General features: G+C 42.6%; 1 protein-coding gene across 3 annotated transcripts in view; it reads right to left on the reverse strand.

Moving 5' to 3' along the window:
- The window catches only part of Nek7 (NIMA related kinase 7), a 132,992-nt gene that overhangs the window by 83,119 nt on the left and 26,688 nt on the right, over positions 1 to 23,185 (reverse strand). Inside the window, exon 1 of one of the 3 annotated variants that reach the window (XM_032914818.1) lies at positions 6,059 to 6,078. The exons of the other annotated variants lie outside the window; for them this stretch is intronic. The gene's annotated coding sequence lies outside the window, so the exon portion shown is untranslated. Of the gene's footprint in view, positions 1 to 6,058; positions 6,079 to 23,185 lie in introns of those variants that run through there. 3 annotated transcript variants of the gene reach the window in all.

The following is a 23,185-nucleotide window of genomic DNA, read 5'->3' on the forward strand; positions in this document are numbered from 1 at the left end:
ATCAAAGGACAAGGATCTGAGGGATGAAAGGGAACCAAGAAAAGCTGACCTAAGCATGCCTTCCCTCGAGTGCTGTGCTGACAGCCCAGAGACAGCTGAAGTGCTAGGAAGAGGCATAGCTTTTCTTCTGGCCTTTTGGGAACAGAAGGCACACCAGGACTGAACAGAAGGCCACAGTGAGAGAGCTCCCAGAATGTGGGTGGAGACCTGGAGACCTGGACGGCCTCAACTCTAATAGAATCCTAAGCATTCAGTCAGCTCGGATCCAGAATGAGGGGTCCCTGGGAACTACTGCCCTCAGACCCCAGGCAAAAAGAAATGAAAACCCTCGCTGGAGAAGGTACAGCCAAGGCACCAATGTACTTCTATAAATGATTTCCCACATAGAGTGTCCAACACATGATAAAACATAACCAGATATGTAAGCAATTAAGAATCCATAAAACCAACAGAATATGCACACACAAAAAAAAGTCCTCGATGGAAAGCAAAGCCGGGAAGCTAAGCAGTGTTGCTGTGAGAAACACTGCCTAGAAGCAACTTGGATAGAGAAAGGGTCTATTCCAGATTACAGCTTACAGTACACGAAGGGAAGCCAAGGAAAGAACACCAGCAGACACCATGGAGGACTCTAAATACTGGCTTGCTCTCTCTGCTTGTCCAGCTACTTTTTTTTAATAGACCCCAGGTCCACCTGTCCAGGGATCTCCCTAGGTAGGCCGGACCTTGCTAGAACAACTAGCAAAAGAAAAGGCCCCACAGACACGTCCACAGGCCTATCTGATGGAGGCAATTTTTTCAACTGATGGTCTTTCTTCCCAAGTGACTCTGGTGTGGGTCAAGTTGACAAAAACAAGCCAGCAGAAATTATAATTAAATTCTATCCCACATGAAATAATAGGGTAGTAATGATTACAGAATGAAAACTGTAACTGAAATTAAAATTCAAAAATGTAAATTTATAAACAGAAGAAGATAAATGGAGTTAGTGTCCTAAGACTCCTATTAAAATGTGTACAAAGAATAAAGAAAAGTAAAAATCAGCATATTTATTTTATTTTTAATATTACGCTTTCCACACATCTGACACACACAGTTAGTGGCATCAACATCAGATTCAAGTACCAAGGAGCCTTTACTATGTGGTTTCCCTTCACATCCAACTCCTCTCCCAGACCCTGGCCTCCATACACCCGTGCCATGTCTCTATAGTCATATCTTTTTTAGGGTGTTGTGCAAATGCAGCCTCTTTAATAGGGTCCCTCCACAACTGAAATTCATCTCCCTACTGCCAACAGGGCCACTCATCTACTTGTTGAATGCTACACCATATCACGGATACGCACGCAGACCAGTGCTTACCTAGACCTCAAACGATGGGCATCTGCATCATCGCCAGTTCCAGGGAATCATGAATAAAGATATTATAGACATTCAGAAGTAGGACAATTTCAATTCACTTGGCCAGGAATGAGAGTAGTACTTGACTTATTAGTGATGTATTAAAAAATAGTCGACTTTGTTTATAAGAAATAAAAATGAAATGTACCGTCTGTCCGGCCTTGTCACATGCCTTCCGAGGCCTCTGCGACATACTGCTCATTCATTACTCTAAGTCTCCAAGATCATTCCAAACGATTAGGTAACAAATCAGTCTGGAAGACCTGGAGGAAGGATTCTGGTCAATTCATCAAATGAAGAAGGCAAAGGACAGGAGGTCTAATTTCAATTTTCTAGAAAAGTCTATGCTAGCCTTCCTCCAAATACATAATAATTACAATATCTAAGTAACATGACTGTTTGTGGGACATAAGTAATATATTTCCACTGTAAACTGAAGCTCAATGCAAAGCTATGGCTTCTCACAGCCTGACAAACCGAGCATGGCTATTAACTAAGCAATAACAAATAAACTTGTGACGGTGTGAACACAGCTAACCAGGGCACACTGAAACGGTGCAACGTAAGGGTTTTTGGATATGGAGTCATTTATGAGGCTCTATTTTTCTTCTGCGCAGTGATATAAGAAAAAGTATCTCATGCTAGGCAAACATTTCTTCCTTGAACTAAATCTTGACAGAGTGACTGCTCTAGTTGAGAAATATTTCCTAAAAACATCTGCTCGAGTCCCACTAAGTTACCTCCTGAGGAAGGATTCTACGTAAATAAGACGGGGGTGGGGTGGGGGGATGGGGTAGGGGTGTCCAGTAAAACACCACGGTAAGGTTGCTCTGGACTGAAGCATCAGTGAAATGAAATCAAATCATGGTACTGATAAGACTAATGGTTTTTATTGAGACTAATGGTTTGTATTATGTTTCTTGCTAACACCTGCTGGTTCAACTTTATCTTCCTCTTAATACAGACTGGAATTTAGAGACTCCCATAAACAGAACCCTTGGGTTGATTCATTAAACCACTGACCTGAACTCTCTTTCCAGCCCTGCTGGCTTTCACTGAACCATGTGACAATGGTGACCACCAGCTCACCTCAACCAATATACACGCTTTACTTTCCATTTCAATTCTCTCACTTAACTATGAGACTTGATTCTGAAACCAAAGTTACATTTTTAAATTTAAACTGTAAAAGCCAGCGTGTAATGTTAACAGAATTTTAAAGGGGGAAGGGTGTCTTTTAAAATAATATGCAGCATGACTTTCTAAATGTGTTTTAGTCAAGTCCACATCTTATGGTAGTAAAGCTTTAAAGAAGATGATGTGGTCCTACTAAGCCCTCCATGGTTTATTCCCAATTTTCCATCCCTCTTAACCTCAGGATATTAAAACATAACTCGAAAGGAAGTGCACTGTCGCCTTTCTTGAAGTTTCTGGTTCATATTCCAAATGTAAACGACAACCTATTATTTTAGGCGATGCCTTTCTAACGGGAGCTGCAGTGTCTGCCTTGAACGCATGCTTTCACTGTCTTCCTCTAGCCTGACAAACCCAAGTGGGCCATGGGAGCAGGCTGACAGGGTCAGAGAAAGGAGTAACCCAAATGCAAGGTTAGACCTTTGGACCTAAGAGGAAGCAGGCTGGAATAAAAAACATCCAGCCATGGCGTGAGTAAACATGTGCCCTAACTAACTGTAGTCTGCTTCTCACATAAATGAATAAAGCGATTTAGTAATAAGTCATTCTGAGCAAAATTAATACTGAGTACATCCTAGATCAGGAGACCTTAAGCTGTCTAGTTTTCAGAACCACAGAGAGGAGGTTTTTCATTTCTTTTTGTTTTCTTTTAAAAAAGAAAAGACGTATCTTCTTGGTGTGCCCATTCTCGTCTCTACATTGACTGAGTAAGTGTGAAGTGGAGTGGATATTTCTCCATTTTAAATATGAACACATAAAAAGATACATGAGGCTAGCAGGCAACAGGTTTCGGATCTACGCAGTATGCTAGTTTAATAGGTCGCAGGCCTTGTCTATTTTAAGCTTGGCTCTGTGCGTCCAGATGCAGCACCACAGCTGACGAGTACTTGGCCATGGCTGCCGAGGCTGCCCCTGGTGTTGGCCCGCTAATAAAGCTGTTTCAGATGCAGGCCAGGGACATGAGAGTGGCGGCTCATGCCCAGGACCTTTCCGAATCTGACTCGGAGCCACTTAAAAATAAGCATCAGACACTGCGGGTGATGGAGGCAGGCAGGAGCCTGGGCTGTCCTTGGGACATCTGTGTCGCTGTTAACATTTGTTTTATTTTAAAAGAAGGAAAACTGGGGAGGAAACAGACACCTCTTTCATTTATACACAGATGCCTCTTGTGCCCTGGCCATTCCTTTTTATAATAGTGAAAGTCAGCCATTACTTCAAATCCATATAAAATCTGATTTACCCCCCCCCCCGCCCCACAGTGCAATATCTGGGCTTGTCATTTTCAGTCCCGTCTATAAATGAAATGTCTGGATCTGGATTTGTCTCTTTAAGTAACAAATATACACATCTAAACTACTGAGCTTTTTCAAAACAAAAATCAAGGACTCCAGCATTTGCCAGCTTAAGAGAACGCGGCGTGAGAATCAGACGAGAGTTCAGCAAAAGACAGCAATGTGGCATGTTCCCATGCTCAGAGCTATCCCTCATGTCACCAAAGTAGCCAAAAGAATGCTGCTTTCCGGAAAAGGACCCCAGGAAAGAAAATAAGAATGCTAAAAGAGGTCAAAGAAAGCCAATGACGTCAACAGCTGGCCTTCTCTAGAACAGGTCAAACTGTTTCTGAGTTCCAAGTATGAGGAAGCCCCTGCTGTGACGAGATTTTGCTCCTATTACTTCTGTGGGCTGCGTCTTATGCTCTCTACCCTTCTTCTCCGCTGGTTAGGGAGTGTGCCATGCACTCAGTATCACTTAGTCCTCACGATCCCTGTTCAACAAGCGGGTATGAGCCACCAAGACCTGCGCTTCCTCGGTGAAGGTAACAGTGGCCTGACCGACTGAAGTCATTACATCTCCTGCTCCAGAGATCATAAGTACTTTTATAATGCGACAGAGAGATCTAAGGTATTCTTATAATTCACTGATCCTCAAACTTTTCCACAAGTGGTGAAAATAAAGCCTAATCCTGGAACCTTAAAGAATTCACGCTGGAATAATCTCAACTACTTGAATGTGTGTGTGTCTGTGTGCGTGTATGCGTGTGTGTGTGTGTCTGTCTGTCGATATGTCACGCACTAATGAATGTAGAGGGAAGACTAAGTAGGGTGTCATTCCTTGGATCCCATACAACTTAGTTTGGGTGATTTTTTTCTCTTTTAAGACCAAGTCTCCCCTTGACCCTGGGCTCACCCATTAGTCTAGTCTAACTAGCCAGTGGGCTACAGGGATTACAGTTGTGCCCCCTCACACCTTGTCTTTTTTGTTTGCTCTACTGATGATGGAACTAAGGTCTTTGTGCTTCCATAACAAGGACTTTAATGATTTCATTCAGTGACTTCATTTTACAACACATTTTTCTACAACAAACAAGTCTGGCAAAAACCTGCAGTGCTGAAGGTGCACACGGAGGACAGTTTTGAGGAACAGGCCTGAGAGACCAACATACCTGATGAAACAAGTGAAACACAGCAATTGAAAAGCTAAAGGCACTTGGTTATCATCTCTCTCAGCCTCTTCCAATTCCTACTGAGATACTTCAATCACGAAGACTTTAGAAACCACCAACAAATGAGAGGAAGAGCTAATAAACACCACGGGAGAATTCAGGAAAACGTACTGAAGATCTGACTTTACTCTAAAGGTATCTGTACTTGAGAAGTGTCAAGAAGGCCTTTTCCCAACAAAGTGCTGTTCACTTGGACTGCCCTGTCCCTGTCGACAGGGATTCCAGAAAGAGCCCAGTGAGCTTGGCCATTGAGGTGGCTTTTGGCATCAGGGCAACGGAACAAGAGGGAGAGGCTGGAACTGAACCTTGCCTACCTGAGATGTTGTGCACGCAGCATGACATAGGTGCTTCCGTCATCTGCTCCCAACCCCAAAATAACACCTTCGGCAGTAATGACTTTCCACACTAGATCTCAGGCAAGCTCCTCGGTGATTGACAAAGGCCTGCTGAAGTGAGGAGAGGGCCAAACCAGACCTCTCCAAGGCCCCCTCCTAAACAAAGACTAGGTCGAATTGATTTTTTTTTTCCAGATTCCCAACAACACCTATAACAGCGTTAAAACTTTAATATGATGATTGATGCCTGTGGGCATTCAAATCCTAAGCCAGTGGAACGAATGTGGAACTCTAGTGAGGCTGAGCCTATGTCTGAGTTATTTCTGGTTTGGAAACAGACGTGGCAAAGTACCTCTGACTTTTTAGGCACAGCCAAAAGGAGTCAGCAGACTGGATGCCCTGAGATGAATGATTATAATAAACTGTCCCCAGACATGAAACCTTAGCTTGGTGCTAAATCCAACCCACAGGGCTCTGATTGCCACACACTCGTATTAAGGCATTTGCTGAACAAAGGGCTCCCCGTGTGACAACTCTCAGTCAGGGTTTACATCAGCGTACCGGCCCCAACATGCGCTGCAGTGTTAGGAGTCTGATCGTCTGATCGGGACCCAGCGTCGCTTACATGGCACTGTCTGAGATGTCACACCTCTTCTTTGCACTCTTCATCTACAATTAAATCTCCAAAGTGTGTCTCTGGGTCACATGGACTGTTAGACTGTCACCAGGATCAGCTTCAGAGACAGAAGGAGATGAGCGCAAATGAGCCACACTTTTTAAATCTGAAGGCAAAAAGGAGAGAATGTTACTAATGATTCCTATAATGACCAAGTTGCTGCATTTTGGCGGTCCAAAACAAAGAGAAGCTAAGTCTTCCTTAAAGGAGCTGAGTAGTAAACACTGTAAGTTCCGTGGGCATCACGCGGTCTCTTTGCAACTGCTCAATTCTATCATGGTAAAGCAGTCACTGAGGACATTTAAAGGACCAGTACTAAACCAAGCAATGGCTCCACTCTATACCCCTAGATTTCCACTGAAATTAATAAAAACAAGTCTGCAAGAATGGAATCTACACTACAGCAAAGCTAAAGTGTTTTGTGGCCATCTAACGACTCTAGGAATCTAGGTATGAGCTATGGAATAAGAACCTCTGGGAGGTCTTTTATGCTCCTGGTATCCCCTTCTCAATCCAACGCAGAGCTAAAATTGTAAGAAATCCACCAATAGCAGAATTAAGAACAGTATTTCACACCTTACACCGTACGAGAACTTCTCGCTACCCAAAATTCTCTGGATCTCAACCACCAGAGGCGAACAAACAAAATTTTCTCTTCTCCAAAGAAAAGGCACGGCCAAGCCTGGGATCGGAAGCAATCCAGTAAGCCGGAGAGGACTCAGCTGCCAGCAGAAATGAAACAGAAACTGTCCCAGGCTCTGGTATGGAAGCCAGAACTGGATACAGTTGGTAACAATGTAAGAAGGTCTGGGTAAATACTGAAGACCCAGAGACAGACCAACCCTCTTGTGGTCAAAGTGAAAGCCAGTAGCTCCACCGGAGCAAAAAACTGTCTCTAGAAAAGTGGGTACAATATCGAGGGCCTCCGTGTGTTTTCATGTACGATGTCCGGTATACAAAAAGCCTGGCCAAGAAATATTGTGGGGGAGGGGAAGAGTTCCAGGAATGAACTAGATTTTATAATAATAAACTTTAATTATAGATCAGTACCTTGTATAAACTAGATGGATGTCAAGAGGGAAAGCTCATGAGACCTTGATCCTAGACAAAGAACTACAGGCAACTAAGGAATGCTGGGAAAGGAATCAATGCTCTTCCCCAGGGAAGGGCACACCAACCGGTTATCCGATATCAGTCAGACCTGAAAACATGCATACAAAACACATTACATGGACTGAAAGGAGCTAAAAGAAAGTTGTAGTTACAAACTTAGGAATACACACACACACACACACACACACACACACACACACACACACCAAAATTTAAAGGGAAAAGGGCCAAGAAGTTGAAAGAAAGCAGGAGGGCAGTCCATGGGAGGGTTTGGAGGATGGAAAGTGGGGGAGAAAATAAATTATAATGTCAAAAATTAAAATGTATTTAAAAAAAAAGAACAAGGTTAGTGCCCACAATATAATAAAATATCCAAATTCAACACTGACTCTAAATGAGTAAAAGTGTATTGAAATCTCTAGGAGTCTACTAACAGAACAAGAAAAGAAATACATCTAGCAAGGGGGGGGGCATAAAAATGGATTGATTTCAAAAGGATCAGAAAGGAACACAAAACAGTGGCAATAACATCAAAGAAATACATATACAAACTTAGATGTAAAACATAGTGAACTAAAAGCTCCAGGAACAGGGAAAAAAATATTACATTTTTTAAATGTATGTTGGTAAAACAAGTCTTTCACAAAAATTCTTTAACCATTAAAGAGAAACACAATGTAGACACTAGCCAAAGAAAAACTAATGTAATTTCACAAAGGAGCTGTTAGGATTTATAAAATAAAATTTAAAAAAAGAAAGAGAAACAGTTCATAAAAATTAAAGGAATGCTTCAAAAGGACACCACAATTCTAGATGAGTAGTATAGCAAGAATACATAAAGCAAAACAGAAAGACAGAGAGAGAGAGAGAGAGAGAGAGAGAGAGAGAGAGAAAGAGAGAGAGAGAGAGAGAATGACCTACAATTAAAGGCTGGACTGAGGTAGATACTAAAATTGGCAATAATTAGAAAAATGATGGAAAAAAATACCAAAACCAAGTATCAGTATCGAAAGAACTAAATCCATAAAAGTACCCACCTAACAGCCTCAAGTCAGGCACGAAGCCTGAGGAACTCACTTCCCACCGTGCAGGGCAGGATGCCGTGCGCAGAGCGCTCACATCTGAGTTCCCCTGAGTTCCCGGTCGAGGCAGCTGCATTTGATGACTGTTCCGTGTCAAGGTACATAGGTCCTGGCTGCTTGCATCAACCTAAGGTGATCTTGAAGAGCTGGTCTGGCTCCAGAATGCCCCTACCGGCTGGCTGAGGCCTCTGTTGCAACCACACAGCCCTTCAGGTTCCTCAGACTCACCCTGCTTTCTTCCTTCCCAAAAGCATTGTGCAATGAGCAGCATGTACGGAAATCTCCACTCCAGAGTGAGTTACTTGGGAGAGACAGCCTGTCTCAGTTGCTTCTAGACGTGATCTAAACTAGATTCAAAAATAGGAGTTTGCAGCTAAATCCTTTGATTGGCATTCGGAGACTCACACCGCCATCACTGATAGGGGTGAAAATATGGATAGACTGTAATAAAGTATAATCATTTTGCCAGCTGACAAAATCTAGAGACAGCTGGGAAGTCTTAGACCAAGTTGGCCTTTGGACATGTCTTTGTGTTAATAGAGACGGGAACCATTACCTGCCTAGGCATGGGACCCTGAACTGTTTAATGTCTAAGATAAGTGAAAGAAAGCAGATAGCAAGCATGTGTGAATACACTGCTCTCTGCTCTGGACTCCAGATGTAACTCTCTGCCCCACGTTCCTGCAGCCATCACTCCCTGACATGAGAAAACATTACTTTCAATCGTGAGCTAAAATAAACCCCTTCTTTCCTATACTGGTCTGGGTACGGTATCTTATCACTGCAACAGAAACCAAACTCAGACATACCACATGTTGTATCCTTTCCCAGTGGACAGGATACCAACCAATGGAAATTTACTGAGAGTGGAAAGAGGACCTGAGTAGTAGTACTAACAGAGGCTATCAGCTATTGGTGGAGACGTGATAAACTAGAGAGACATGGTTACTAATGGAAAACAATCTGGGACTTATGCCAAAACAAACAAAAACAACAACAAAACAAATCAAATACAGGCCTCTGAAGAATGCAGAGCGGTATTCGTTTTCTGTTGTCAGAAGTCAGGAAGACGAAAGGATCAGGTCCAGAACTTAAATTTTAGGTCAGCAAATGAACAAGGGATTAGACAAAGCTCAACATACACTTAGTTGTCTTAGTTTCTTTTGTTTTTGCTGTGCTAAAATAGTTACAAAGGCAACTTGAGGGAAAGAGGGTTTATTGGGACTCAGTTTCAAGCTTCAGTCCATCATAACAGGAGAGTCAGGGTGTCAGAAGCTTGAAGCAACTGAGAGTTTGACATCTGCAGTCAGAAGCAGACAATGAATGCATGCAGGATACCGCTCAGCTCACTCTTTCTACTCTTATTTTAACTAAGTGCAGGATCTTCTGACTAGGAAATGATGCCATCCACAGTCGGCAAGTCTTCCCACCCTCAACTGATGTCATCAAGGTAACTACACAGAAATCACTTAGTCTCTCAAGTGATCTTAGATCGTATCACATTAACAACTACAACTAATCATCATACCTGACAAGCCTGGTATTTTGAGGTTAAGGTTCCAACTAGGAATAATCAAAACTCTCAGGAACGTACACATCAAGAAGCTTGAAAATCCCAAAACCATAAATCACTTAAAACCCTGTGACCGCAGGGTTTCTCTTCCTTCCACTGATGATAACATGAAGCTGCTACTTCACAAGACTATCCCAACCTTCCCTGATAGCTATCAGATCAATAATGAGGATCAAACGAGGGCGGTCATGACCCAAAAGTGGTGCAAGGACACCTGGCAATGATCTACACACCAGCTGGGTAGTTTCATGGGTGTGCTCGCTTTACATAAACTTCTTGAATTGGACACTTAAATACAGTAAAGTATAAAGTATGTTAATACTTCAATAACTTTTTAAGTTATTTTGTGTGGATGGGACTTTGTTTCTATGTGCACCACATGCATGCCTGGTGCCCACAGAGATCAGAAAAGAGTATCAGGTCACCTGTGACTGAAGTTTTGGACAGTTGTGGGCCACCATGGAGGAGGTGGGAATCCATGTGGGTCCTCTGAAAGAGCAGCCAGTGCTCTTAACTGCTGAGCTATCTTGCTAGACCCCTTCGAAAACTTTTTAAAAAGCAATTATATTCAATTTATATTTCCAAGGAAAATGGCTTTATAAAGAAACTTCTGCATATTGTCATATTTGTACATATATATGTGTGTGTGTGTGTATATATATATATAGCCAATTAACACAAAGATTATCCTTTATTAAAACTGTTAACTAGGAGGAACTGATACGAAAACCAGACTCAACTACAGAACCCCCTTATATTTATTCACTGTATAAATCAAAAGGAAATCCAAATTGACACCTTCATAAATTAGTGTGGGCAAATGATAGGTCTAAATACCTTACATGTGACCATGTATTAGTCATATAGCTCTCACAACCATCTTCATAGATCTCTTCATTGACCAAATGTAACTCAGAAATTATCTTGGGTAATAAAGGGTGCATGGCTGAAAGCAAAACCTCTCCCAGCTTCAGGGGTTCACTTACTGTACCCAAAAGGAAGAAGCTTGTTACCCGCAGCACCCACGGTCATGGTGGTACAACCTGTCTAGAGACGAACCCACAGGCTACCGCAGCCTTTCCCTTTGGTGTCTCCACTACAGAGGGCAAAAAATCCCTTGTTTGCCTACTGTCTGTTACAACTACAATGGACCATGTAGTCTACAACTGTTGAGACATAAGCAAAAATCTCTCATCCTGACCAAAGCTTTCCCTCTCTCCCACATGCTGCTGATGGGATGCTTCAGGCTGAAGGAGGCTTTTTCCTTTTTCATGACGGGAAAAAAAAAAGCCACGGAACCACCTTGATTCCACCTTTGACCACAGTGAATCAACACTAGCAACGAAATCTGGAAGAAGACGTTGAGCAGCTACAGAATCTGGGTTTCTAGTTGTATGAGTAAAAAACACTGTAGTCGACCACGGACACTGTCTGCGGGCAAATGGGCTTCTTACAAATGTCACAGAGCTGGAAAACGGGAGAACCAAGATTTGAAGCTAGGTCTTTCTCCAGAGCATCAATAGCATATCTTTTCTACGAAGGTTTACTCCAGATCATTAATACACGGACCCATCACTCTAACTGCTTATTCTGAAACCAGATGGCTATGACACACAGAAAAATCAAGAAGACAAGCCATTCAAGAGCTCTTTCTCTCTGTTCATGCTTGGTTTCTGCATGAAATAAGCTAGTACAAACCCTTCCCTGATATAGATAGATAAATAGATAGATAGATAGATAGATAGATAGATAGATAGATAGATAGATATAGATAGATAGATAGATATAGAGATATAGAGATATAGATAGATAGATAGATAGATAGATATAGATAGATAGATATAGAGATACAGATAGATAGAGATAGATAGATATAGAGATAGATAGATAGATAGATAGACAGACAGACAGACAGACAGATAGACAGATAGATGTTAGTCTATAAACAAGGACACCCCTGGAAGCTTCTCAAAAGCATTTAGCCTTAGAATCAATAAACGTGAAACTCTGCAGTTTCCCAAGAACATGAGAGAGAACCAAAAGTCTTAAGCATCTCCAACAGTGAGTTGTGCACTTTGCCTTCATCTAAGCAAGGCCTACAGTGGAAAAGAAAGTTATCTCCTGACAACAGAAGCAGCAACAGAGAAATCCAGCTAGGCTTCTATTAAAAGAAATAACCTGCATCACTGGAAAACTTTCCTTGCATGAGTATGTTAGATTAGGAAAATGCTCCTTTCAAGTAAAGGAAAACACCCGCTCTTATTCAAGGTCAATTCCAGAACCAAATTAAATCAAGGCTTTTTCAAAGAGCTTTTAGAGCTTTTAGAGCCTGTTCTTCTAAACCACATTGAAGCCCATTCCCCTAACCCCTGCCATGAAGCCTGAGTTATGTGTGACCTACTCTCCTACCTCCAGGCATGGCAGAGGGCATTAAAGAAGCATGCTCCTTTGTGATATAGGGATGCTTCCCTTCAAAACCTGTAAGAGTAGGTTGGCCTCTTGCTTTGTCTGTCCAGACAGAAACCCCCACCATGTTGCATGGTTTGTCTGGTGGTATCAATACATCCCCTCCCTGAAGTAGTACACCACTCAGTCAACCCTCCTGACTTCTCCCAACCTAAAATTTAACACACCAAGAGCATGGATTTAAGATGTCAGGTGCATACTGGTATTCAGAGGACTCTCTGAAAGGCTAATATACTTGTTACAACTGAGTACCACAAAATGGAACCAAATGACAAGTTTTCATGCCAACTCTGAGTAGAACGTATGCTGGAATTTCTGTAAACATACATAACACTGGGAACGTTTGAGGAGCCAACAAAAACTTCTATGTATTTTTTAACCTATCTTCAGGAGCACAAAACTTAAAACTAAATTTATATTATCACCTGATTCCTTTTTAAGTAAAATATAAGCATTTGTGAAAATGAATTATTACAAAAATACATATAGGAAAATTTTGTATCTAATGTGAGCATTTGTTTCTATAATAACAATGTAAGTGGCTTAACCACGTCTAAGTCATTTAAATGTAACCATTTCTTGAAAGCAATTATGCTGTTCTAATTTATAGTGGTTAGAGCTCACAGGTTTTTAAAAGCTTATCATCTAAGGTTATAGTAGCTTTTTGGGTATAATACTAAAGATAACACTGCTATTACAGAAGGAATGAGTGAAACTGCTTTACCCTACTAGGCCCAAATAACTCATAGTTCAAAGCAAACCTGCCTTCATCTTAAAAGGCAGGATGTCTAAAGAGGCTTGCACATGGGTCACGAGATGTCTGTTCCCAGGCTAAGAAGCTGTACACAATTTGTGTCCTGGAAAGAGCTTTCCACCCCAAGTTATAAATACTCGAAAAGAAAAGATCACATGGAGAGTCTGATCTCACTAACCATAGTCTGAGCGCTGTGATGATCCTCTCAGCACTTCCCTGCTTGCTGTTCGGAGTCAAGAATGATCCTTGGTCCTTTCCACAGAGGAGTTACAAATGCCTACTTCTCCATTGTTGTTCTACAAGTAACTGTCAGGCTACACGGCATCAGCAGAGACAACTGGGCTTTGACGGCAAAAGCGAATAGAAGGCACAGGGCTAGTTTAACTCATCCCCTACTCTCTTCTTCTGTTTGACAATAAGAACAGTAAAATCTCAATCCAAGTTTACATCCAAGCCACCTGCAAATGGAACTAAATATCAACCAGGGTATCTTTCCTGCGCAATTGCTGATGGGATTTGGAAAACTCTGCAGAATAACAAGGTACTGAAACTTTAACAGCATGCAAATGTTACTCACAAACCTCTCCTACTCAGTCAGGCATGATTGGTTCAGGGTGTACAGAACTGAGGTCTGTTCCATCACTTCGAGGTCGAACCTGCACCGTGTACCACTTAACCTTTCAAGTGCACCAAATTCCTTCTCTGCAAAATCCTGAGCATGTCACAAAGTCCTGACACTCAGTGTGACATAAATAACCAAGCATCTTATTACCACTAAGCGTTGAACTCAAATGCAGTACAATATTACCATACCATGTCCTGTTTACTGTTCGGAAAAAAAAATATGCCTACTATATTTTGGCTGTTTATCTTACTAACAGCATCAGGAGAGCCAAGAGCTCCAGTAAAGGCCTCATAGAGTATAGCAAACTCCAAAGTCTAACCTCCCACTCCACCTGGGCCCTATCTGATAAATAGTGACACAGCCCAGGGACTGCAGACTAGAATCACTAAGATGCTCTCACTCCAAGGGTGGAGGAGACAGGTTTGCAGGGTGCTTTCTACAAGAGAAGTGAGGGCTGAACTCTGTATTCCTCTGCTATAACCCAGCTCACTTCAAGCACAAAGTACCAGTCAGGCCCTGGTAGGTAAAAGTACCAGCATGTAGGCGGCTGATTCTCCTGCCGCCTGCTATGCTTGCAACAACTGTTACCCTGATCTACCCAGCTACAGTTGCCACCTATGAAGGTGTGGCAAGCCAATGTGCTAAAAAGCCATTTCCTGTTGAATCCTGCTTCTCACTGCATTCTGTGTGAAGGCTGCATTCTTCCCTGGTGGGGGGAGGGAGGTGCACCAAGCAGTATGCTAAGATAAACAATGACGGGATGGAAATGTCTTTCGAAAGGCCTAATCAGGGGCCATGTGGGGTATGGTATTTAGACATGGGTTCCCAAGAAAGATGAGGGTGATGGCCACCAAAGAAATGTGATCTAGAAATTGAACTATGGAAGTCTCAAAGCAAGCAGCTAGCCGAAGCCAGAGCAAACCAGTTCAAACTCAATGTGCTTCTAGAAAAGGAGAGACGGGGACTCAATCCATCTCTGTAGATGACCTGAACAGGGTGGTAACTGTAGAACTCATGACGCTTTAGCTAGTCCACTACCTAATGCTGGCATCTGTACCCTGATTTGCCAGCTTTAAAGTAGCAACTTTCAACCTTCCTAACACTACAGCCCTGCTCACGCTGAGGTGACCCCCATTCATAAAATTACTTCCTTGCTACTTCATAACTATAATGTTGCCACTGTTATGATTTGTAATGTAAATATCTGATGAGATATCTGATCTGTGATGCCATGGCTGAGAACTTCTACTTTAAAGAGAAAGAGAAAGGAAACTAGAAAAGAGACCGAATCCTCCTCGTGCACTAAGACTGCAGACGAGCAGAGAGGGCACGGCCAGCCTATATGGCTCTTTGGGATCCTGATTCTCACAGGGCTATCTTGCCATTGTTTCTTGAAGGCCAGACCTTTGATTGTCTGGACTTGAGAATAAACAACAACCATGAGAGGTTACTGGAAACTGTGTAAATGGGGCCACCTGAACCCTTACTGTGACTGCTGTTGCTGCTGCCACTTCTGAACGTGAACTTGGTGTGGAATGTCAAACGTGTGTACCATGAACACTCACTAATCCACAGCATGTTTTAACAAATTGGAGGAAAAAAAATACTTGCATAGAGGCAACAAGACTATACAGGGTATCTCCTCCCCAAACGAAGCATCAGAAACGGCACAGGATTCCAAGAGAGAAAGCACACCTGTGGTTTGGGGTTTGTACTCAGTGAAGATACTGAGACGTCCAGCATTTGATGCAAGTCGCTGCACTGGCAAGAAAACTACAGGACACTGGCAGCCTGCAGTGGATCTGCACCAGCTGAGCTCTGCTCTTGTCCCTGGTGCTCAGGCTCCTCCAAAAGCTGGAGTGTGACTGAGCCTACTACACCAGGTAAGTACAGCTACTGAGCCACCGTGACTATTGCTAATAGCCATTTCTTGGTCCTTTGGGTACCAGAAGATCAAAGTTGGTTATCTGCAAGTGGCTGAGGTTTCCAAGACAGGCTTCCGGACTAACGACAGAAGGCCTGACTTCTGTTATGTGCAGATTCTGAGCCATGGAAGAATCCCCCTCAGGAGTGACTTGGGTGCACTTTGTCCATGACAGCATGCGGGCTCGTAGACTCGAGGAACAGGCGGATGTTTTAGAGCAGATGCTGACTCATGTGAAAGCCTGGGGTAGCTCATCAATCTTGATGAGTTAACAGAGACAACCTATCCAAGAATTTCTCCAGCATCACAGAGGCTACCCTGAGACAGTGACAAACTAATGCCGCTTCAAAATGTCAAGCTCTCAGCCTTGGTTGGGTTCTTGGTTGGCCTTGGTTCTTCTGTGAGCAACTCGGTTGAAGTACTCACTGATCCAGGCCCGGCTGGTCTCATCTCTTGACAGGACTCAGGGCCTGAGAGACAGGGTGATGCTTGTGCTGTTGGTTCTACCTTCATAAACTGTCTCATTCTGATGCCACATCTATCTCCAGCCTGCCTGTTTGCTTAGTCCACTCCTGAAAGGATCAGTCCTCCTTCCCAGCCCAGGAAACCCACAAAACACCACAGAAACAATAACAGTCTGTTCTGTACACAGTCTCCAGGAGCTACAAGGCTTTAAAGGAAATTACCATAGTAATAACAAGGTCAACGATCCTGAATATTTACCTTGCAAGATTTAATTCTGTTTTGCCAAACATTTCAGGTACTCAGTATGTCCTAACATTGCCCGCCCTTCCTAGTTCAGCTTAAGTAAAGTCATCATTAGAAAGAAGACCAGACCACAGAGAGGGCCCCAGCAGTTGCAGGACGACAGCCCATCATCGTCTACAACTGTAAGGTCAGAAAGATGGCTGTGTGACCACCTTTGTTGTCAAACAATCCCTGCTGTGCAGGTGTGGACGAAAAGAACCGACACCCACCGGAGGCCTCTGACCTCTCCACACGCACCATGGCATGACTGTTGACTGAACTTTCACTACGTACCAACTAGTATGGCTTTGGAAAATGGAAATGACAACTAATCTCAAAGACAACCAGCAGCTAATCATCTATCAAAATGAATGAGTCCTTCCCTTATAGCAAAACACATACACACCATCTACTATATGTACATACACATACATACATACATACATACATACATACATACATACATACATATAAAATGTGTTTCTTTTTTGACTTAGGCAAGTTTAATGAAACCAATAATAAGATTGCCTTTCTCCTTGGTCCCTTTTTTCCAACGTTATTCCTTCAACGCCTTGTGGTTAATACTTAAACATCTACCACACAATGGTGCAGAAAAACATAAGGTAAGTCATACTAGGTGAGGAGGGATTGCTTTCTCGTCAAACTCAGCGATTTACAGCTTTCTATGGCTGCATCTTCTAGGTGACATATCACGCCATAACTGTGTGGTCTCCATTTAAAAAAAAATACAAAAAAACTACACAAGAATTAATTTACACCGCGCGGTGTGGTGCTTGCAGGCACGCTCTGTCCTTGGGGCACTTCCATTAGAGTGAAAAAGTTTTCAGAATATTTTTAATGTTCGAATCAGTTTGGGCATAATTAAGAAGAAGCCAATGACAGAAACAAAAGGGAGAAATCTCTTTGAGCTGTGTTCCTTTTCTACCTACGGCAGCAGGCTCAGTGGGCGGCAGAAAGCCAATGCTGTGAAAAGCGCCAACAGTGGTGTTCCATCCTCAGCAGCGTGAGACTTTGTAAGAAACAAAGGCAGCTTTGGGGTCGGTCTGAGCATCAGACTTGCTTTAAACATACATATGGTTGTTAGGAAAAGTTAGCTGCTCTAAAAACCCTTCAATCTACAGTGGCGTCCTACCTGCAAGACATGCTAATGCAATGGTGGCACAAAGCCTAGGATAGGAGTAATCAAACACTAACGGATCTGACCTAAGGCCTTACTGCACCAGATGGTACCCATGCCTGATGCTACATGAGTGAGCGAAGTGACCAAGAACCTGAGACTGGATAGCCCAGGGACCTAGGGTAAAGTCAAACACAAATGAGTCAGCTCAGCCACCCTCAGGAAAGCTTCCTCCTGCACCAAGGAGAACCAATACAAAGGTAATATGCAGAGAAAGACCTGGAAGACTCAGTCCGAGAAGAGTTGTCTCCACCAAACCCCTCCCCTGAGGACTCAGGGCACCCTGCAGACAGAGGAGGGAGGAAGACTGTACAAGCTGAAGGGGATGGAAAACCCCAAGGAAACCAGGCCTTCCAAACACAGCAGGGCCCAGGCACACAGGAGCGCTAAACACTGCAGGGGGGCCTGCACGCTGAGCTCATGGAGGCTGAGGCAAGCACACACAGGGCCTGCAGGGATCTGCACCAGATGGGGTCCTAGAGCTGACAGGAGAAGTGGACGTCCCTAAGGAAGAGGCTATGGCTGAAGCCACTTGTTAATGAGAGCTTAGTTTTCTCCAAGAGAGTCTCCATGGGGAAACAAACTACCTTCAAGTGGAGGCCCCATGCCCCATGTTGGCAATAGACAGAAAACGAACTCAGCTAGATCTCTGGAGGTTCCTTGTCTCATAAGTGTCAGAGAGTTTTCTTCTTTCTCCTTTTTTTTTTTTTTAACCCTACGGTTCCTTGGCATTTCTGTCATGGCTTCCAGTTCTGGGTCTTTATGGGATTCCTAAGACTGTGAATGAGTAGACCTCTGTATCTGTGTTGGTTTTCTCTGCTTTTTCTAGGGGTCTGCTTCTTCTTCTCATTTTGCCCTTGTCACCATGGCGGTTCTGTGGTGTGGGCTGCGCTTCTGAATGTCAGCAAAAATAGCCTTAAACGTAAGCCAATTTTCATTTAGAATTCCTAGGTTAACTATTAGCCACATGTCTTCTGGATCTTTTAAAAGAGCTAGGAAAACAGGAAACAGTGACTATATAGGTAGTACAATTATTTTAAATGGAAACTATATTCTAAATTGTCTAAGGATGGCAAGGCAAAATCTGTCTCTCTGTTGTGAAGGCTGACAAGAAGTAAAGGAAGCCAATCAGCTGAAGAGAGGAAAAAATCATCCATTGTCTATTTATAAAGATGACGCTCATGCAAAGTCATAACCAATTCCTACAAAGAATCTCCAATGCCTGAAGCAGTGAGATATTAGGCTCATTCACTTATAACTGATCAATAAATCAAGTCGACTTGGTATGCTTCCTGGAATACTCTCAGAAATTAATGAAAATTAAACAGCAGAATATTAATGAATATTAACAATGCATTTTTGACTCTAAACTCTCACATATGTGTATCTCACTGTAAAATCGCTTTAAAGAAAACTATTAAGTAAGCATCAAACCTTTAAGCTGCATAGGCTCCTCCACTATACATGATGTCCAAGGTGGGTCCCTACACCCTGATGCCCGTTTGTGACACTGTTTAGGATAAAGTGGAGTAAAGAAAGCTTTCCTTTTCATGACTGGTGGACCACTGTTAGGGTTCCAAATGACATTAGACCCGTAAACACACGGAGTTTGTCATGCTAGCACTGTGGAGCCAACAGTGACATCACCATAGGCACACAGTAAATAGGCAGGTGTTTGCCAAGTGGATAAAAAACGAAAGCCTCCCTAATCCCGCTCTGTCTCAGTGACCCTGAACAACATTGGTGAAGACGGTCTGTAAATGGTACCGTGCACTCAAACAAGAATGGAGTGACACCTACCAAGTAAGCAGCACCGGTCGGGGACATCATTACCTATAAACTGCCTGTCACTATAACTCAAAGGACATCAAGTGTAATACACAGAGGACATGAACAGTAGTAAACTGCCTCCAGGTATGCTAGAATTCCTTTGGTTGGTGGATATTCACCGCATGCTGCTAGCTTTCAGAAACGAGATTTCTTTCAAAGACAGCATGCACGTTGACCACACTTAGCCCACCACATACACCGTCTTACTCCCCTATACACTGACTTGTTTAACATCTTTCAATATCATCCACAATCTTCAGAATAAAAACTCCTAATTCTTTAACCTGGTGATACAGGCCCTGATTCAGGCAGGAGAACTTTACTTGGTTCCTTCTGTGACCCAGCATTGTTAATGAGGGAGGAGACGAACAGCAAATGGGCCCTGCTGTGAGACTCAGAACCCAGGGAGCAGTTTGCAAACCTCCTTCTACCCGGAGGAGAGCCAAGGAATAGCAACACGTTGAGGAATAGCAACACGTTGAGGCCCCTCAACAGGCTTTAAGACTGGTTCGCAAGCAGTTAGAGGGCAGGTTTTCAGCCTGCAAATACCACATCCCATTGGCCACTGTAAAGAGAATTTATCGTCTCACGTCCAACCACCACTGCCCAAAAGAAAAAAAGGCCAAGTCCTGAGCTCAGAAATCTCAGTATCATTTACCAAAACAGTTCCTTTCAACGCTCGGGACAAATGTACCTAGTCCCGAAAGGGCTTCGACGGAGACCCCGCCTTCTCTACTGCCCATGCTCTGACTGACTCTCCGCGCTAAGGCCTTTTTCAGACTGTTACATGGCGCTACCAAGAGGGATTATGACAGCCTTACCAGCGGCGTCTGCAGTAGAGCCCTCTGACTCTCCCATAATGCCTGGCACGGTGCTTTTTCCACAATTAGCCTTCCTGGAACACAATAAGCCACTGTGGGTTACCAACTTTGTTATGTTTTGTTCAAGTGGTCGGCGAATGCTGTGACCAGGGACTCGGCAGTGAGACAGAAAGCACAGTTAACGGCCCCTAAAATCTGGAAAGCAGAGGCAACGTCTGAAACTTAAAATCCCAGCAATGCCTTCTCTCAGATTACCTCATTATTGGTAATACATACTGAAATTAAACGCCCCAAGCCTGGCAAAAAGAACGACTCAGAAAAACAACTTCGAATTTTGATCTCAAATCCATGGAATTAGTCTATAATGGGAAAGCAAATATATAAAGTAATATGTCTCCTTCCTTCTCCTTTAATATTAAGCATGCACATCCATGCTATGTGACCACTTCACAGCCTAACAGATTAAAACAGGCTTCTCTATCTAGATACACAGGCTAACACAGGGCTACTTGCTACTCAGCATAAGAGTTAGACAAAAGAAGAAAACCCTAAATGGTAGTGAAATGCTAACGTATGTCAACAAGGAAGTTCATCATTGAGAGTTATCACTGCATGCATCTCTAATTCTTCTTGGATTTAGTCTTCCAGTTAAAACTGCTCAATACACAGAACTTTCTAGAAGCTGATTGTTCCGACAGTCGCTACTGGTCTGTCGCACTTGTTCACCTTTTAATTATTTCATTCTATTTCTAGACGAGATCGACCTGAACACCTACCTACATTTTGCTCAACATACTGAACTGTATAAAGCCGTTTTAAATGTATGCTTATCACTTTTACATTAGAGGAGAGAAACAACGGTAACAAAGTGTAACAGTGTTTGATTAACTGGTAAAGTTTAATGAGTCCTCCACATCCACCGCCCACCCTTAACTGTCCTTTTTAAGGAAGTGTCTGCTTTACTAGAACTTAGTTATTTATAATACACAGTGAAAGCAAATGCTTTGGCCCTGGCAGCGAGAATATGAGTCAGGAAAGCCGGCGTTTTAAATGTTAGTAAATTACATTCTCAATGTAAACTATGGGCTAGTCTGTGGGCGAAATAAATGGTCAAGTGATTGTTTCTCATGCAAGGCAGTGGATGAGACTAAAAGTTCTACAAACCTGGGAGTTTCCGGCCTCACATTTGCAGCTGCTCTGCTCCTTGGCGGCCCCAGTGTTACTCACAAAGCGGGAGAAGGCGGGAGCCGAGACAGGGCAGACTCCATCAAGTCTAAGGGTTTTCTCTCTGAGATGCCTGACTACTCTCTCAGAACCTGAGTTACCTCAGTATCAACTGAAGCTATCGGATGACATGGCCTCCAGTCCTTTCCAGTCGCTAAATTCCACCCAATTTTAATTTCTTCGTGAATAATAACTCGTGCCCCATCAATGAAGTTTATGGACATTCTGAGTCAGGCCGGGTATACAGTGCTGGGGCTCTGTTACCACACAGAGCACAACCTTAAAAGCGATGTGCGGTTAATCCCAAAGGTACCCCTCCGGTAAATTTTTCTATGAAAAAGAAAATTTATCGGTTAATTTGAAGAATAAAGCTTTCTATTTTCTTAGTACAACCTAATAAACATATGGTTGACCTCACGAGAAAAAAAAAAAAAACTAATGTTTAGTTTTAGCTCCATTTGTTAGGGTTTTTTTTTTTGTTTTTGTTTTGTTTTTTTTTTTGTTTTTTTTTGTCCTACCATTTAAAGGTAAGACAGATCTCTAAAATTTCAAGTTATTCTTAGTTATCTTAGCAGACACGCGCAGTTCCATATAGATAAAGTTAACGAGCAAAGTGTGAAAAACAGACTGCCTCAGTGGAAACACTTGTCCCCTGCACCAACACCCCCATTCTTCTTACATTGGCACGAAGTCCATCACTAGGGATATATATTTGGGATCTATATTTAGGGATATATATTTGGAGCATCACTTCATACAGCTTTCCAGGCAGTCTTCCTACTGTAAGTCAACACTGGAAATGTGTGTACCCTAAGCCTATTGTTAATTCACACTTTAATTTTCAGTAAATGGCTGTATTGTTGTAATTCATTTACCATGGCTCTGAATGTTTCCTCTGAATTAAAATGATAACTTCTTGAGCATATTCTCCTGGTGATTCTTCCATAAACAAAAACATCAATCCACAAACATCTTCTGATTACCTCTCTACAGGACTATAATTTGCTTATAACAATTAAAGTCATAATTATCAGCAAGAAAATGTGTCCAAAAAGGAAGAAATGTGTTAAGTGGTAGCAAGATTATTACTTCTGGCCTTGGCTCTATGACTCCTGAGGCTACCGGGCTTAGGAAGTCCTTGGGCCTGTCTCCGTGCCTTCCACACGCTCCCGTGCAATCCTGCATGAGACAGAGAGCTGGCCCAATCCTGGGGCAAACTGTTATGAAGAAAAGAGAACTCATCCAACTGAGCTCATGGTCTCATGGACCTGCAGTTAAAAAAGGCCTCGATGTACATTCGGAATAAATTAGAATAATAATGTCAACATCAAGATACATATTATGGCATGACTGAATTACTGATGAATGTAAAGACTAGAATTTAAATGTAAAGACTTTTAGATATTAATGCAAGGTTATTTTTGAACTGAAAAACCATATTAAAAGTAGACAAAAAAAAGTCTTCACGTTTCCCTACCACCTTGATTTCTAGGGTTTACAAACTCTTTCTTTATATGTATTCTTCCAGAAAAAAAAAAAACACAGATTGCTTTATACTTCTCAGAATTTTCCACAGGCAGTTTCTGAAAACATCACCACAGAGTGAATAGAAAATAATTACAGGTTCCAGATAAGATATTCAAAGGAGAGAAGCCACAATAGAGAGTGTACACACACACACACACACACACACACACACACACACACACACACACACAC

This window comes from Rattus rattus, chromosome 10, assembly GCF_011064425.1.
Source record: "Rattus rattus isolate New Zealand chromosome 10, Rrattus_CSIRO_v1, whole genome shotgun sequence".
NCBI classification, from domain to species: domain Eukaryota; kingdom Metazoa; phylum Chordata; class Mammalia; order Rodentia; family Muridae; genus Rattus; species Rattus rattus.